This window comes from Silene latifolia, chromosome 7, assembly GCF_048544455.1.
Source record: "Silene latifolia isolate original U9 population chromosome 7, ASM4854445v1, whole genome shotgun sequence".
Taxonomy (NCBI): domain Eukaryota; kingdom Viridiplantae; phylum Streptophyta; class Magnoliopsida; order Caryophyllales; family Caryophyllaceae; genus Silene; species Silene latifolia.
In genome coordinates, this window is record NC_133532.1 from 6,266,222 (window position 1) to 6,282,727 (window position 16,506).

The window sequence follows — 16,506 nt, forward strand, 5'->3', positions numbered from 1 at the left end:
AGGCTATAGATATCTTACCACGGCTATCGTCAGGGTTTACAATATTAGGGTTCAGACTTCGGTATTATAAATACATGTATTGTTATCATAAGATTCACATCAATCAAATAATACAGTTCTCCCTTATTATCGTCTCCCCTCTATATTCTTAACATGGTATCAGAGCCTCTAGCTCTTGAGGCCTAAACCGATATTCCGGTGCCCTGCCGGAGGGACTAAATGAATTATGGTACCCTCCGGCGGGAATTTACGAAAGAATAATACTATTTTCAATTTGATAATTTCATTTTAGTTTATTTTACTCAAATTATAATAATGCTTGCGTGCGAGCGCATGAATCCTTGCCAAGGAATTTTTAGAACAATCATGATTTCCTCATTCCCCCACTTGCATCAATTTTATGGTGTTCCTAGTGATGGATTTTTTTTTACGAGGGGCTCAATTCAAAAATAAAAGTCTATGGTGTGCTCTCTCGTGAAAATTGATAAGAAAATGATGATTATCTTTCTTCTTTGATACTTGATCTACAACACTTCGTACAAGGAGTCCATAATCACCATGATGGTGGTTCAAATGTATTTGGGGTTCGAAAAACTTGGCGTTCTCCACTTATTGAAATTGACGGATAATTTTCCGTTTGACTGAAATTTGTCAAGGTTCGATTAGTGTTCCTAATAAATTCTTTGAGTCGACGAGTCTGAAAAACTTAGCGTTTTTATTCGATTCAATTTTCTAGTGAGTATTATAATCGTTTATCTTACCTGCCTTGTGAAGATGAAGATGAGAAGATGGCGAAGATGAAGATTTTTCTATTTTTCTTACGTTGATTTTATTTTGTGCAAACTCATGGAAATTTTTAGCAAATTCCCATGAGTTTGAGGGGGATGTTAGAGGAACTAGGCTATAGATAGCTTACCACGACTATCGTCTAGGGTTTACAGTATTAGGGTTCGGACTTCGGTATTATAAATACATGTATTTGTTAACAATATAATATCTAAAGATTACCTCAAATCAAAAGATACACACAATCATCAAATATTCACACAAAAATCTGTCAATTAATTGTAATATAGCATTAGTATCAATTAGCATCAATTAGCATCAATTAGATTGATCACATAAGGCTCCTACCCTTATTTAGATGAAGAGCCTCCCTATAAATATGTACATTGTTTGTGAATATCCGTATCAAAAACATTCTACCAAACCTTTACTGCTTTACATGGTATCAACGAGTCTTCGATCCAACCCACTTCGTCCCACCCGTCACTCCTTCAAAAAACAGAAACCTCGCACCTGCACCTCTCACCCGCTAACCACCATGACAAACACCCAAACCGACACCCTTGTCCCTAATCCTCACGCTGCCGACAAACCCCTCACCGCTCCGAACCTTAACCATGTCGTGAAACTCAATTCACTCAACTACACAACATGGCGTTTCCAACTTACCAACATTCTATTTGGTCTGAGTCTTCTCGGCTTCGTAGACGGCACCACCCCTATTCCTGCTGCCACCGTCACGGACACCAACAAACAGGAAACCCCAAACCCCGAGCACTTGTCTTGGTTAAAGCAAGACGGGCTCATCCTTGGTGCACTTATGGGCACCATAACCGCTGCCCTTCAATCCTTGATTGTTCGGGCAAAAACCGCAAAGGAAGCATGGGACATTCTTGCCCACACGTATGCTAACCCTTCACGTATACATATACAACAAATCAAAACCAAATTTGATTCGATTTCTAAAACCACGGATCAAACCATAACCGAGTACATTCACTCGATCAAGGCGTGCGTGGATCAACTAGCTCTTATGGGCAAAGTTCTTGATCCCGAAGACGTCATCTCACGAGTTCTTAATGGACTCGATTACGAACTTTATAAATCCGTTATCGATACCGTCCGAGCCCGCGACACACCCATTCCCTTCGAGGTGCTCCATGAAAAGCTACTGCAACAAGAATTACTAATTCAACACAACCCCTCTACAACCCATTACCAACCCTCTGCCAATCCCGCGTTCAAAAACCACAACCACTACCGTCACAACAGTCGCACCCCTGCCACCTACAACAACCATGCCACAACCGTTAACCAACCACAAACCCAATCCGCTCCTCGCCCATTCAAAGGCAGATGCCAATGGTGCCGAGAAACTGGACATGTCATTGCAAACTGTCCGTTTTTTCGCAAGTTATTTCCGCACATAACCTTCCCTGCCCCATCCACCCGCCACCATCAATCATCTCCCCAGGCCCATACCGCCACCACCATGGTCCCCAACCACAATTACCTACTCGACAGTGGTGCGAGTCACCACGTAACCCATGACCTTGACACACTCGCCTTTCATTCCCCTTACTCCGGTCTCGATGACCTCTTGATTGGAGACGGTTCCGGCCTTCAAATTGCCAATACAGGTAGTTTAAATTTACAAACTCTTAAATTGCATAATGTGTTGCACGTTCCAAAAATTTCAAGGAATATTATTTCTATTTCTCAATTATGTCGAGACAACCACGCATATGTTATTTTCTCACACGATTGTTTTTTTGTAAAGGCGAAGGCAACGGGAACCATACTTCTCCAGGGCCGAGTTAAGGACGGAATATACGAGTGGTGTCCTCAAAAACCGAGACTATACAATGCTGTTAAAGGACCCGCTCCATCATTGTCTTGGCATCATAGACTAGGGCATCCTACATATGATGTAATAAAGACAATTAATAAAAATTTACCCTTTTCTATTACTGATTTTAGTCACTGTGAATCATGCAATGTTGCTAAAAGCAAGAAATTACCATTCGCTAATTCAACGTTTAAAACCAATGCACCATTAGACCTCATATTTTCCGACCTTTGGACAAGTCCGGTACCATCTTTCGACCACTACAAATACTATATTGTATTTGTCGATCATTATAGCAAGTATATTTGGTTGTATCCGCTCAAACGAAAATCGGACACAACGACCTTATTTTTACAATTTAAAGCCCTAGTGGAAAAATACTTTAATAAACCGATTAAGCATTTTTTTTCAGATAATGGAGGCGAGTACACTAAGCTAAATACAACTCTACTAAATAATGGCATTTCACATTCAACGTCTCCTCCGCATACTCCCGAGCACAATGGATATGCGGAAAGACGACATCGTCATATAGTAGAAACGGGTCTAGCCCTCCTAAACCACGCCAATCTACCCACCAAATATTGGCCATTTGCCTTTAGCACCGCTACCTATCTTATTAATCGACTTCCCCCTCGCTCTTTACAAAACAATTCACCGTATTCTATACTTCACAACCAACAACCGGATTACAACAACCTACACAATTTTGGTTGTCTATGCTACCCATGGCTAAGACCCTACACCAAACACAAGCTCGAAAATCGCTCCATCCCGTGTGTCTTTGTGGGTTATTCAACAACACAAAGCGCTTTTCATTGCCTTGACCCGAAAACCCATCGCATCTATACCTCTCGTCATGTCAAATTCTTTGACGACATATACCCATTTGCTTCGTCATCCACTACCCCGTTATCACCCTCCTCCCCGGAGGAATGGACCACCTTCTCCGTACCTATCCTACCTCACCTCCCTACACCTCCACCTCCACATTCCTCGCCGTCACAACAACAACCTCCTCGCTCATCACACCCCATCCAATTTGTATATACACGACGCTCTCCTACCTCCTCAACCCCCTCGGTTGATCACTCTAACCCCTCGACCGTGGCCACCACAAACCCCTTCGAACCCACCAATACCCCGACACCTACCACACACATCGAACCCACTTCCACAGCCCATGAAACCACCTCAAACCCACCCATTTCAGCCACCTCTCGACCAAAGACAAAACTCCCACCGCCACCCAAAACTGTCACCACAAGACTTGACAATGACATTCGCAAGCCAAACCCGAAATACGCCAATCTCGCGCTTCACTCCACCCTAACCACAACCCTCCCTAACACCGTCAAACATGCCCTCGTTGTTCCCCACTGGCGCCAAGCAATGCAAGATGAATATAACGCTCTATCTCGCAATAATACTTGGACCTTAGTTCCACGCTCGGCCGCTCAGAATATCGTCGGATGTAAATGGGTCTACCGAAACAAATTTAATCCCGATGGAAGTCTCAAACAACACAAGGCTCGCCTCGTTGCAAAAGGCTTCCATCAACGCCCCAGAATTGATTATACGGAAACCTTCAGTCCCGTCATAAAACCCACTACTGTACGTTTAATTCTATCCATCGCAGTAACCAAAAATTGGCCCCTACGCCAACTCGACGTAAATAATGCCTTCTTGCAAGGCACCCTCACCGATAATGTTTTCATGTCTCAACCTCCCGGTTTCGTTGATCAAGACAAACCTGATTATGTTTGCAAGCTCAATAAAGCAATATATGGACTCAAACAAGCTCCTCGAGCTTGGTATACCGAGTTAAAAACTTACCTCACCAATGTTGGTTTCACACAATCAATCTCTGACTCCTCTTTATTCATTCTACAAACCTCTCAGTTAACAATCTATATGCTTATTTATGTCGATGACATAATAATTACAGGACCAAACCCGTCACAATTACAAACCTTCATCACCAATCTATCTAAACGTTTCTCGCTAAAAGACCTTGGACCCTTATCTTATTTTCTAGGTATAGAAGTAACTCCCAACAACCTTGGAATTCATCTTAGTCAATCAAAGTATATCTCCGATCTCCTCACAAAATATAACATGGCAGACGCCAAACCAAATACAACACCAATGGCTACATCGCCACCTCTAGTTCGTGAAGATAACCACCCTATACACGACCAATCAACCTATCGAGCAATCGTTGGAAGCCTCCAATATTTATCGCTCACTCGACCAGACATTGCCTTCTCCATCAACCGACTTGCACAGTTCCTTCACCACCCCACCATGGCTCATTGGACAGCTCTCAAACGCCTTCTTCGCTACCTTCAAGGCTCTCAATGTCATGGAATCCAGCTATACAAAGATACACCCCTCTGCCTCCACGCCTATTGTGATGCCGACTTCGGTGGTGACAAAGATACCTACATCTCCACAACTGGCTACATTACCTACCTTGGCCGCAACCCCATTGCTTGGTCATCAAAGAAACAAAAAGGAATTGCTCTCTCCACAACTGAAGCTGAGTTTCGCGCCGTTGCCTCCGTTGTAACAGAGGTCTTATGGCTTCGCAACCTCCTATCCGAACTCCACGTCACTGTCACCAAACCACCCGCCATCTTCTGTGATAACATCTCCGCCACACTCTATGCAAAGAACCCAGTCTTCCACTCACGGATGAAGCACATGGCCCTCTCCTTTCACTACGTCAAAGCAACGGCTCGGCTCGCCGATTCGTCTCTCCCACATTGCAAGCAAAGATCAACTCGCCGACATCCTCACTAAGCCGCTGCACAAACAACAATTTCATGAACTACGAGACAAGCTTGGACTAATCACAAGAACGTCCAACTTGAGGGGGCGTGTTAACAATATAATATCTAAAGATTACCTCAAATCAAAAGATACACACAATCATCAAATATTCACACAAAAATCTGTCAATTAATTGTAATATAGCATTAGTATCAATTAGCATCAATTAGCATCAATTAGATTGATCACATAAGGCTCCTACCCTTATTTAGATGAAGAGCCTCCCTATAAATATGTACATTGTTTGTGAATATCCGTATCAAAAACATTCTACCAAACCTTTACTGCTTTACAGTATTGTTATCATAAGATTCACATCAATCAAATAATACAATTCTCCCTCATTATCGTCCCCCCTCTATAATCTTAACACTTTCTGATCACATACTTTGCTCATCTTTGCTTTTACTGCTTTTTTTCTTATTCTCTTGCCTTAATCACTTTTAGTTTAGAAATCAAGTTTAAAACCCCTCATTTGTTACGAGACAGACTTAGATTAGCAGATAGATACAATAGCCTCTCTGTGGAGATCGACCCTACTTCCACTAACTTTTGTTGGTAGTCTTAGGTATTTATTTTTTGTACTAAACGACAGTATCGGTTATGATATGCACTAAGATGGGATTATGGAAATCCCTTTATTTTAAAATTTGACAATCAAGATGTACACTAAAGTGTCGATAAAAAAGCAAGTTGAGTGAAAAATTGTGCTCACAAACTATTTTGACGATATATGACCGACAAAGAGGAAAAATTTAAGTGATATTTTATTCATAGGCATTCTAACAAGGAAAACAAGAATTTATTCGTGAAAGGGTTGGTATATATACATTTGCTAGGTTGTCTTGCTGGTGGATTTTAATTCTGAGTAATAGAAAAAAGGCTGGTCGCATCAACTCATCAACGTCATTCATACGTCTCTTATTTGTTGTTTATGAGTTAGTGTATTAATCTTACGGTATTGGCTTTCTGCATCAGTTGCACACAATTTTTTTCCCTTGTGGTATGCAAAAAGTTTTGGACATTGTTCTGCTCTGCGTACAACCCTTTCCGATTTTTCTGTTTTCTCAATTTTATATCCATTAAGTTCCAACACTTTCTTTGTATGCCTTTGTCTGTTCGAGTGCTGCAACTATTACATCGTATTTAATGACATCTCAACTTAAGATGGCATGAGCTAAGCTGAATCTGAGTGATTCTAGATTGAAATAATCAGAAGATCAGAACATGCGAGTTCACACTCGGCAGGTTATTAAGCGGAATGCAGGCAGACAAAGGCCTGCATATTTTTTAGAAAATGCATATCGACTTCTCGCTTGCCAGAAGGCAGCAGTACGCAGCTTGGGTCGAGGCATGTTATACTTCGTACATATGCAATGAGCAATCTGTTTCAAATTGGTTAAGGGATTGAGGCAGTTCAGGTCAGACGTACCGGTTTATGACACTTTGGTAGGTCTTATTTCATGTTTGCTAATATCTGGTTATTTAGGTTCTCCGCTGTAATGTTGTTTTTTCTCTGGAGTGTTTATTACTTTATTAAGATCTACTAATAGAGCATCAAATACGGAGTACAACAGAAAAACCTAATTTATAATGTTAAATACTGTAAATTGTTTAAATACTGTAAATTGTTTGACGGCAAAAGCCAAGATCAAACAATAAAGCAAACCCCCATAAATAAACCGATAATAGCACACCTAAAGCAAATGCGACCTGACCAACCAGAATGCAAGCATACCAGAAGTGATCAACCCAAAAAAATTTCAAGTCTACTCAGGATTGAGGATTCCTCAACTTTGTTGTCAGAACGCAAGACTAACATAATGTTACTATACAAGACTAACACAACATCACAACGCAAAACTATAAATGTTGTCAAATAACAGACTATTTTGTTTATATATGTTAATTAGCTCAATGATTGATAAGTATGAAGCTTGGTAAAAAGCTCAAATGTTTAATCATTACTTTGTGTTTGTGTACTTATAATTGTCAGTTCCTTCCTGTTGTCTAATTTTGTTATTTTCTGGCCTTTGTTGTTTTTTTGGTGCCTATTCCCTATTTGCTGGCCCTTTTGTGGATATATATGTTGATCATCAATTTTGTTTGTTTGGCTGGCTACTGATCATTTTCGGGTTTTCTTTCGTAATACCTTTACTTGTGTAAGCTTGTGATAACCTGATGTTATACTTCCTCCTTCTCAATCTTTTATTTACGTTTTATATTCGATGTGATGGGTATTTTAATACAAGGTAAACAAATGATTGGGATGAAAAGGCGTTGTGTTAGGTATTTTAATCAAAGGTAAACAAATGATTGGGACGGAGGGAGTACTAATTTGGTAGGAATTATTGATTTGCTGAGGTCAGGTGTGTTTTGATGTAGTTGAGTTGAGCAAGAGGAACCTAATTAGTGTTGACAAGTTATGATGGAAATCGTCGAATGAATTCATGGACAAATAAGGTTGTGCTTCTACTCTGAAGCCGTATAATTGTTTGTTGGTATAGCAGAAGTATCAAATAAGGTTAAATACTAAAAAGAGACTTTTCCTTGAATTTTTAGAATCCACATTCAATTTGTGCACAACTCTTGGTCAACCTTAGAAGTTGATACTTCATAGTTCGCAATCCCGACCCCCTTTTTTCATCATATCATGCGCTAATGAGGTTACGATAGGGAGGACCGTAAAAGTGAGTGTGGTGGAGACTAGAGATTGGTTGTGAATGTGAAGTTTGGAATGGTGACAAATCATGAAAACTTAAAACTCAACTGCTGAATATTTGGCCTTTAGGGAGGTTGTTAACTAGGTGAAGACTCTTGGTATGCTATTATGGTAGCATCCATAGTACTAACTTCGCCTGTGGCAATCATATTTGAGCCCTTGAGTGTTATGGCGTCCTCGCAGCCTATACCGCTTAAAAAATCCTTTCGCCCTGACCTTCAAAACTTTGATAGCTAGCTTGCTGTTGAAATCTCATCCATGTATATAATGGACCACTAGGCATTCTCGCACATTGCTCTTGGATTTATGTGCCTGCTGTGGAGGACTCAACACCCGCAACGCGGTGTAATTGCCAAGATTTAATGCCATGGTAGCATCCTCATCTCTTAGAAACAGCAATAGGTGAATGATGAATGTCATTCTCATCCGAATCTTTTAGCATTAAATCTGATCTTGGAGTCTACTTTACACTGACGGCCTGCAAATTCACGGCCGTTAAAAAATGAAACTAACAGATTTATCCTGGAGCAGTTACTTGCTCCAAGATAATGGACTGGTTGTTGATGTGGCTCGAGTTTAGTAAAGGATTGAACACTAATGTAGCTAACTGACAATTTTGTTGCCAGTACATTGGTTTGAAACCATACTATCAACTGCATTCAGGAAGAAATCTGCAGAAGAGAAGCAACTGCTACCCTTATCTTTCCGCTTTCCCTTCCCACCATTGATCTCTACCTTTGGATCTCTGCCCTCCATTCACCTCACTACTCTCAAACCCTATCATTCATTCTGATCCCTTCACTCATTCTATTCATACCAGTGCTCTCAAACCCTCATCATCTAGGTTGAACAGTTGGAGTCGTCATTAGAAGTTGCTTCTCAAGCCATCCAAACTACTACTGATTAAATCATCAGATTAAGGGAGTCTAACCTCTACCCTTATCTCCTTGATCTTATTAAAGGGTATGCATCTTTTCTCCTTAACCCACCTCTCTTAATAAGTTGAACTTTTTATTACTCTGTATTATTTCAAATTACGCCTCCATAATGATAGTAATTTCCTATAACCAAAACTCATACTCCGATAAGATTATTGTATGCGCACAATGAGTCTTTTTAATGTTGTACCTATACAATTCATATGGTGAGTAATTTCCAGGGTTAGCTAAGATGAACTAAGATTTGTTCAAAACCTTATCGGTTGTTAGGGATAAAAAATACACTTTTTATCAAAGGCGACGTGGCAACACACGAATGGACAAGACAAAAGTAAGAGGATTGATGACGTGGCACCTTCCCATTGGTTGAAGGAAAGATAAAGGAATTAATGAGGTGGCATGATGGGGCTAATGGGATTGAAAAGCAAACAAACACAAATTGATAAGTGGAAAAACCCACGTGCAATAAGGGGCCACCTACCAAGTCAATTAACAACTCCCTATTCTCATGGGTTGACCAAGGATATAGGAGCATAAATAGGATGGAGGTTTTCTGACTCTGGGTCTGAGGTGCGCAGCTATATAAAGGAGAAGAGGGTAACGTTCAAAGGGCATCCAAAAATTACATCTCAAGCAACTGATCACTCCTAAAAATCCCGTCTATACTTAGCAATACTCCGCTACAAAAATAATCTTGTATCTCTTTACTTACGCATTTATCCTCGATCATAGTGAAAAGTTGGTGGGATTCCGACTCCCCCCGCGGTTGTTCCCACACCGGGTTTTCCGCGTCACCAAAAATCCTTCGTGTCGTTCTTTCATTCGTCTTTATTTCGTTCATTATCGTTATTTCATCCGAGTCGTAATTGGCATTAGATTAATCACTATCACTCACATAATTAATTAGTAATCGGTAAAAATTTTACCAAAACAATTTGGCGCCCACCGTGGGGCATAGTGATCATTTTCTATAGCCAAATCTCGCAAGACCGAACCAAATAGTCACAATGTCTCGGAACCGGCCCGAATCCTTCCAAAGCGGCCACAACATATCGCCCTTTCCTCCGAGGCGGGACCTTCTCCTGCGTCTGCAGATCAATGAGCGCTCCTCCAAAGATCCGGCCGGATGGTTTCGTCGGATGTCACCCGAACCATGCTTCCGCCTCTGCCTCCAAACCGCCGCAGGTACCAAAGGAAGCAGGCGCGCCCAGTCAGCCCAGATCCAGCAGGGAAAGCAGCCCCAGCAGAGGTCAAGCTGCGTCTGGAGCCCCGACCCAGGAGGGATCAGTGCGAGTTCTCGAAGCGAGAGGACCTCCGATGCTTGACCCGTCGCAGTGATGATTCGGGGATGGACACTCAACGTCGGGCCGTTGAGGATCCGAGGAAGGACAACCAACCCGATTGCTCGGTCGTGACAAAGATCCCCCAAACCAAGACTTCAAGACTGAGGCTCGGACTCGACCCGGTGGAGGATCACGTCGACCAATTCCATCGTAACTAGTCACCGGACTAGACCTTGCGAGTAGCATCCAAGAACCAATTGAGCCCGGAGGATTGGGATGCCTATCATTTGATAACCCGTCCAACTGCGCAGACATCGAGGTAATGCTTTGTTTAGCACCCCTTCAGATCTCGACCTTCCGCCTTTTTACGGTACCCCGCGCACACTGACATCGAGAATGGCGGTCTGACTGTCATCAACGCAGCGAGTCCATCCCTGCGGCCTACCACCGATGGAGCCTGGATCGGAGGATGCAGCAGACACCAGGATGGCGGCCGATCCATAATCGCAAAACCGGAACCGGTCATCCAGCACCAGGCCAATTTTCTGGAGTACCCTGGCTAGGAGGTACACCTGCTGGTTCTTTTCCGCCTGTTTCTAACCCTCTTGCAGGAGCAGGTAATTCGCTGGAGCAGCAATACCAGGAGCTGAGAGAGCTGATTGATATAGGACCATTTTGCACTCTTTTTCCCTCTATTTTCATGCATATTCAACCCCATCTAAGGCGGTTTTGTGCCCCCTTTACTCTCGTTTCTAGTCCCGTTTCCCTTTACTATGACACTTTGGTCCCCTTGCGGATATTGAGGCGGGAACGGCGAAACGGCTAGAAGGACGGGGATTTCTAAGCCATGCTTGAAAGTTGAAGAAAATGATCTTTGAGAGGTACCCTCACCAGGTGGCAGGGCTAATGTGGGAGCACCAATATGCAAGAAATGAGGAAGGAAACAAGGAAGGGTGTTCCCGGTGGTGGCCGGCGGCCATGGCCGGCCGGGGGGAGGACACTTCACCTAGGAAATGCAAAGAAGTGAAGAAAACTTACAGAAACTCCCCGGTCAAATGACCGTGGCGGCTAGCTTGGTGAGTCCCTCCAAAGGCAAAAAGTCAAGCTTCGAGTCAAGCCGCCCAGTCGGGGACCGTGACCGGCCAACCGGCCGTGCACACCCGATGACTTCAAAAAGTGTTCAAAACTTCCAGAATCTCCCAGCCGGTCAAATGACCGGCGGCCGGTTGACCGGCCGGGAGTGCAATCGCGTGTTTCAAAGCCCATTTCCAATTTCAGTCCTAATCCTTGTATAACCTATATATATACCCCCTCTTAAACCCTTTTGTACACACAACCCTAGATCCAGAAATTTTACCCTTTCAAGCTTTAAACTTTCTTAATCACTTTGTTAATCTTTCTTTAATTAGAGAAGTTCTTCAATCAATTAGTGATTGAATTTGGGTTTGTAAGAAGATTGAAGGATTTCCTTCTTTATTATTTCTATCCAAATTCCTCTTTCACTATTTTGTTGGTATTATTTCTCTCCCTATTTTCATTTGTTTACATTTTGTTCATCTTTTATGTTTGTTTGATTGTTTATGTTAAAATTGTTGTTGTTGTTTGTTTGTTGTTGTTAATTTCTCCATTGCTTCTCTTATCATTGTTCATCTCTCCTTTGTTCCTCTTTCTTTTGTTCATCCTTGGGTAGTTGTCCTCAAAGACTTAATCTTTGAGTTGATTTGATTGAAGATTGTGTCTTTAGGGTTAAATCTCTCTCATTATTAGATTAAATCATCTTTCCTTCCACCCATTGTTAGATTGTTGCATGTTTAGTAGTGAATTTCATCTTCTCACCATGTTTGTGACCAAAGTTTCCATCTTTATTGTTTATTTTGCAATTAAGACCATGATTAGTGAGTAGTCTTCCACTAGGGCTCGGTTTGACCCAACATGAGTAATTTCACTAGTTGAATTTCATAAAGGCTAATTATTTGGGGAAATTGGTGAGGGTAGTTTAGAGGGTTGACTTGGTTTATGGGTTGACTTTTGGGTAGTGTCGACTTACGACCCTTGACCACCAACGAGAGTTGGTTAGGTTGTGATTTGGATACCCGAGACTTGACCCTATTGTTGACCTCGGTTGAGACCGAAAGGGAGAACCGGGGTAGGACACCTCTAAACTAGCGTTTGAAATCGACCCTCGAGAGAGGGAGTGGGATGACCCGGGAATTGACGGGACTTAATGACCTTAGCAAATATTGGACCACCTTGGGAATAATGCATGTTTTTGGGGTAGTCGGGTATTGAGTTAGGGATTCCGACCTTCGAACCCGAGAGGGGGGTTGGTGGGTAGTGCTAGTGTCCTATTTCGAACCCGAGAGGGGGGTCTTAGGCGAATTAGAGCCGTCACCTCCTCACCTAGCTACCTTTGTGATTAGCCTAGAAATTTAACCATGTGGAATTACGAATTGTTTGGGGAGAACCGAGTCTTAGGCCTTTAAATTATTTGAATTACAATCTACCCTTCGTGTTTGTTTAATTTCCTTGCTTTTGTTAAGTTTGCATTTATCTTTATTTTAGGTAGCATTAGTATAACAACCATCCTCTCTTATTTTCGACTTAGCTAAACGATCGGATTAGAACAATTAGTAATCTTTTCAACTCCTCGTGGGATCGACCCTTAATAGTGTACAACGATAGAATCGTGCACTTGCGAGGTATAGCTTGATACCATCAAGTTTTTGTAGGCGAATTAGAGTCGTCACCTCCTCACCTAACTACCCTTGTGATTAGCCTAGAGATTCGATTGTGTGGAATTACGAATTGTTTGGGGAGAACCGAGTCTTAGGCTTTTAAATTATTTGATTTCCATCTACTTATTTATTTTATCTTGCTCTTCCTCTTAGTTTGTTTTTATTTAGCGGCTTTACCTTGTTGTTGGTAGCTTTAGTATAACCTTCATCCCTTATTGTCGACTTAGCTAAACGATAGGATTAGAACAATTAGTAATCTTTTCAACTCCTTGTGGGATCGACCCTTAATAGTGTACAACGATAAAATCGTGCACTTGCGAGGTATAATTTGATAACCATCAAGTTTTTGGCGCCGTTGCCGGGGAGTTCGGCTAGATATTAATTGTTTTCATTCTTGTTTAGACTAAGTCCTTTGTTACTAATCCCTCTCTTGAGTGTGTAGGACTTTTTGCATGAGAAGAAGAACTCGAAGAGGTCATCCAATACGTCCGATTGACCACGAGATCGAAGCAACCGCGAGAAGACTAAATTCACTTCGTAGAAGAGGGCTTATAGAAACACCGATTCCTCAAGAAAATCCAGTAATTGAGAACCTTCAAGGAGAACCACGGGTCTTTGAAACTTTCGAAAATCCTTTTGCAACACCGGAAACGGAAGTAACAATGGCCGCGGTTCCAATGAGAGATAACTTGGCTCCGAAAAAGGTGGTGAATCCGAGTATTGTGAAGCCACCTATTCAAGCCAACAATTTTGATGTGAAAGCCACCTTGCTACAACTAGTCCAAGGCAATCAATTCGGAGGGGGAGCCACCGAAAACCCCAACGAGCATCTAAACGAGTTCTTGGATAGTTGTGACATGTTCAAGGCCAATGGAGTGACGGAGGATGCCGTACGCCTTAGGCTTTTCCCTTACTCTTTGAGGGGAAGTGCCAAGGAGTGGCTTAAAAGTTGTGAACCCGACTCTCTTCGGACTTGGGACGATGTCTCTAAGGCTTTTCTCAACAAGTATTTCCCACCCCAACGAACCGCAAGAATCAAGAGTGAGCTCCAAGGGTTCACCCAACAAGAAGATGAGACCCTTTATGAAGCATGGGAGAGGTACAAGGGCCTCCAAAGGCTATGTCCTCACCACGGTATTGGGGATGATGAGCTCATCAACAATTTCTATGAAGGGTTAAACAATGATATGAAGATGAATCTTGATTCCGGCTCGGGGAAGGGAGCTTTGGATAAGATAGACCACAAGACGGCGAAAGAGCTTATTGAAGAAATGGCTTCTCGTACCTTTCATTGGAACAATGATAGGCACAAGAGGAAGGGGAAGTCACCGGTCGAATCGGCCAACAATGTGGAAGTGAAAGAGATGATAGAAGAGCTTAAGCAACAAGTTGCCTTGATGAGCTCAAACAAGACATCTAGCAATTCTTCTATGAGGAACCAAGTCTATAGTTGTGAGCTTTGTGGAGACCAAGGACATCCACCCAATGAGTGTCCCTTGGTGGTTGGAGATGGAAGTGGTATGGAGCAAGTGAACGGGATATGGGAGTCTAGTACGGCCAAGCAAGCATTTAACAACAACCAATATCACCCCGGATTGAGAAACCACCCAAACTTCTCTTATAGCTCTCAAAATGTCCAAAACCCAACCTTCCAACAAAAGTCACAACAACCAAACTTCCAAACTCAAAAACAAAACACTACGTTCAATCAAGGTCCACCGGGTTTCCAAGGAAGAACCTTCCAACCAAGACAACAACAATTTCAATCACTTAACCCACCAACCACCCAACCATTCCAACAAACCACCCAACCTTTCCAACAAAATTTCCAACCATTCCAACAACCCACCCAACCAAAGTCAAACATGGAACTCATGATGGAACAAATGATGAGTCATCAAACACAATTCATCAACCATACCACCCAAAAACAAGAAGAGACAACCTCATCCATCAACCAACTTAGGACCCAAATGCAAGCTTCTCAACGGATGACGGACAACCAAATCTCCCAATTGGCTACCCAAGTGAGCCAACTACAAGCCTCCCAAGGTAAATTCCCGGGTAAAACCGAGGAAAACCCGAAAATCGTGAATGCTATTCACTTGAGGAGTGGTAGAGATTTGGAAGACCGGGAATTTGTCAAGAAAAGGAAGAGTAGTAGACCGGGCAATGTCATTGAACCTCAAATAGTGGTTGAACCTCCTAAGGTAATTGAAGAAAAGGAGGGAAAAGATGAGCTTGTGGAAATTGTTGTGGAAACTCCAAAAGTGATTGATGAACCAACAAGGGTAGTTGAAGAGCCTCAACAACAAGTGGTAAGAACTTATGTACCACCGGTTCCCTTTCCACAAAGGTTGGCAAGAGCCAAACTTGAACAAAAGTATGGGAAGTTCATGGACATGATGAAGGGTATCAACATTACCATGCCTTTCATTGATGCCGTGAAGGAGATTCCAAGTTATGGCAAGTTCTTGAAGGAGCTTATTTCAAACAAAAACTCTTTGAGCCCAACAACTACGGTGAGCTTATCCAAAGAGTGTAGTGCAATTCTCATGAATGAAGCTCCTCAAAAGCTTGAAGACCCGGGGAGTTTTTCCATACCTTGTAAGATTGGGACGGTGCACATTGAGAGAGCTTTGTGTGATTTGGGGGCAAGCATTAGTCTTATGCCCCTAAAAATTTTCAAGAAGTTGAAGGGTTATGAGCTTTCACCAACAAGGGTTTCTCTCCAACTTGCGGATAGGTCGGTAAGATACCCTATTGGTCTTGTGGAGGATGTCCCACTCAAGGTGGGAAAACTTGCATTTCCATGTGATTTCTATGTAATGGACATCCCCGAAGACTCAAATATTCCCATCATATTGGGGCGCCCTTGCCTTGCTACGGGGGGTGCCATGATTGATGTGAAGAATGGGAAGCTTTCTTTGCAAGTGGGTGAAGATAAGGTTGAGTTTTCCTTGAACAAGGCTATGAAAGAGCCTTCGGAAGAAAAATCTTGTTATATGATTGATGTGGTAGAAGAATGGGTTGATATGAAGAAATTTGATGAAGACAAGGGTTTGCAAGGGTTCCTTGAGGGCAAGGTAAAGGATTGCAAGGAGCACCGGGAGTATGCTTTAGCTATGGAAGCAACAATTGAAGAAGACCCGGAAAAAGAATTTGAAAGTTTGAGAAGAGATGATAAGAAAGAGGAGAGACCCACGCCTCCTCAAGTGGAGTTGAAGGAAGCTCTCATCACCGCTCCAATCATGCAACCTCCCATTTGGGGAGAACCTTTCGAGTTGATGTGCGATGCTAGTGATGTGGCGGTGGGAGCGGTGCTAGGACAAAAGAAGGATGGTAAACTGCATGCCAT

The 16,506-nt window shown here is 42.4% G+C and overlaps 1 non-coding gene across 1 annotated transcript; it reads right to left on the reverse strand.

Annotated features, from left to right (window-relative positions):
* Nucleotides 1-14,179: 14,179 nt before the first annotated feature.
* On the reverse strand, nt 14,180-14,286 carry LOC141593701 (small nucleolar RNA R71). Its single transcript, XR_012521770.1, has one exon. It is a non-coding gene; the product is annotated as a small nucleolar RNA R71 (small nucleolar RNA).
* Nucleotides 14,287-16,506: the final 2,220 nt, after the last annotated feature.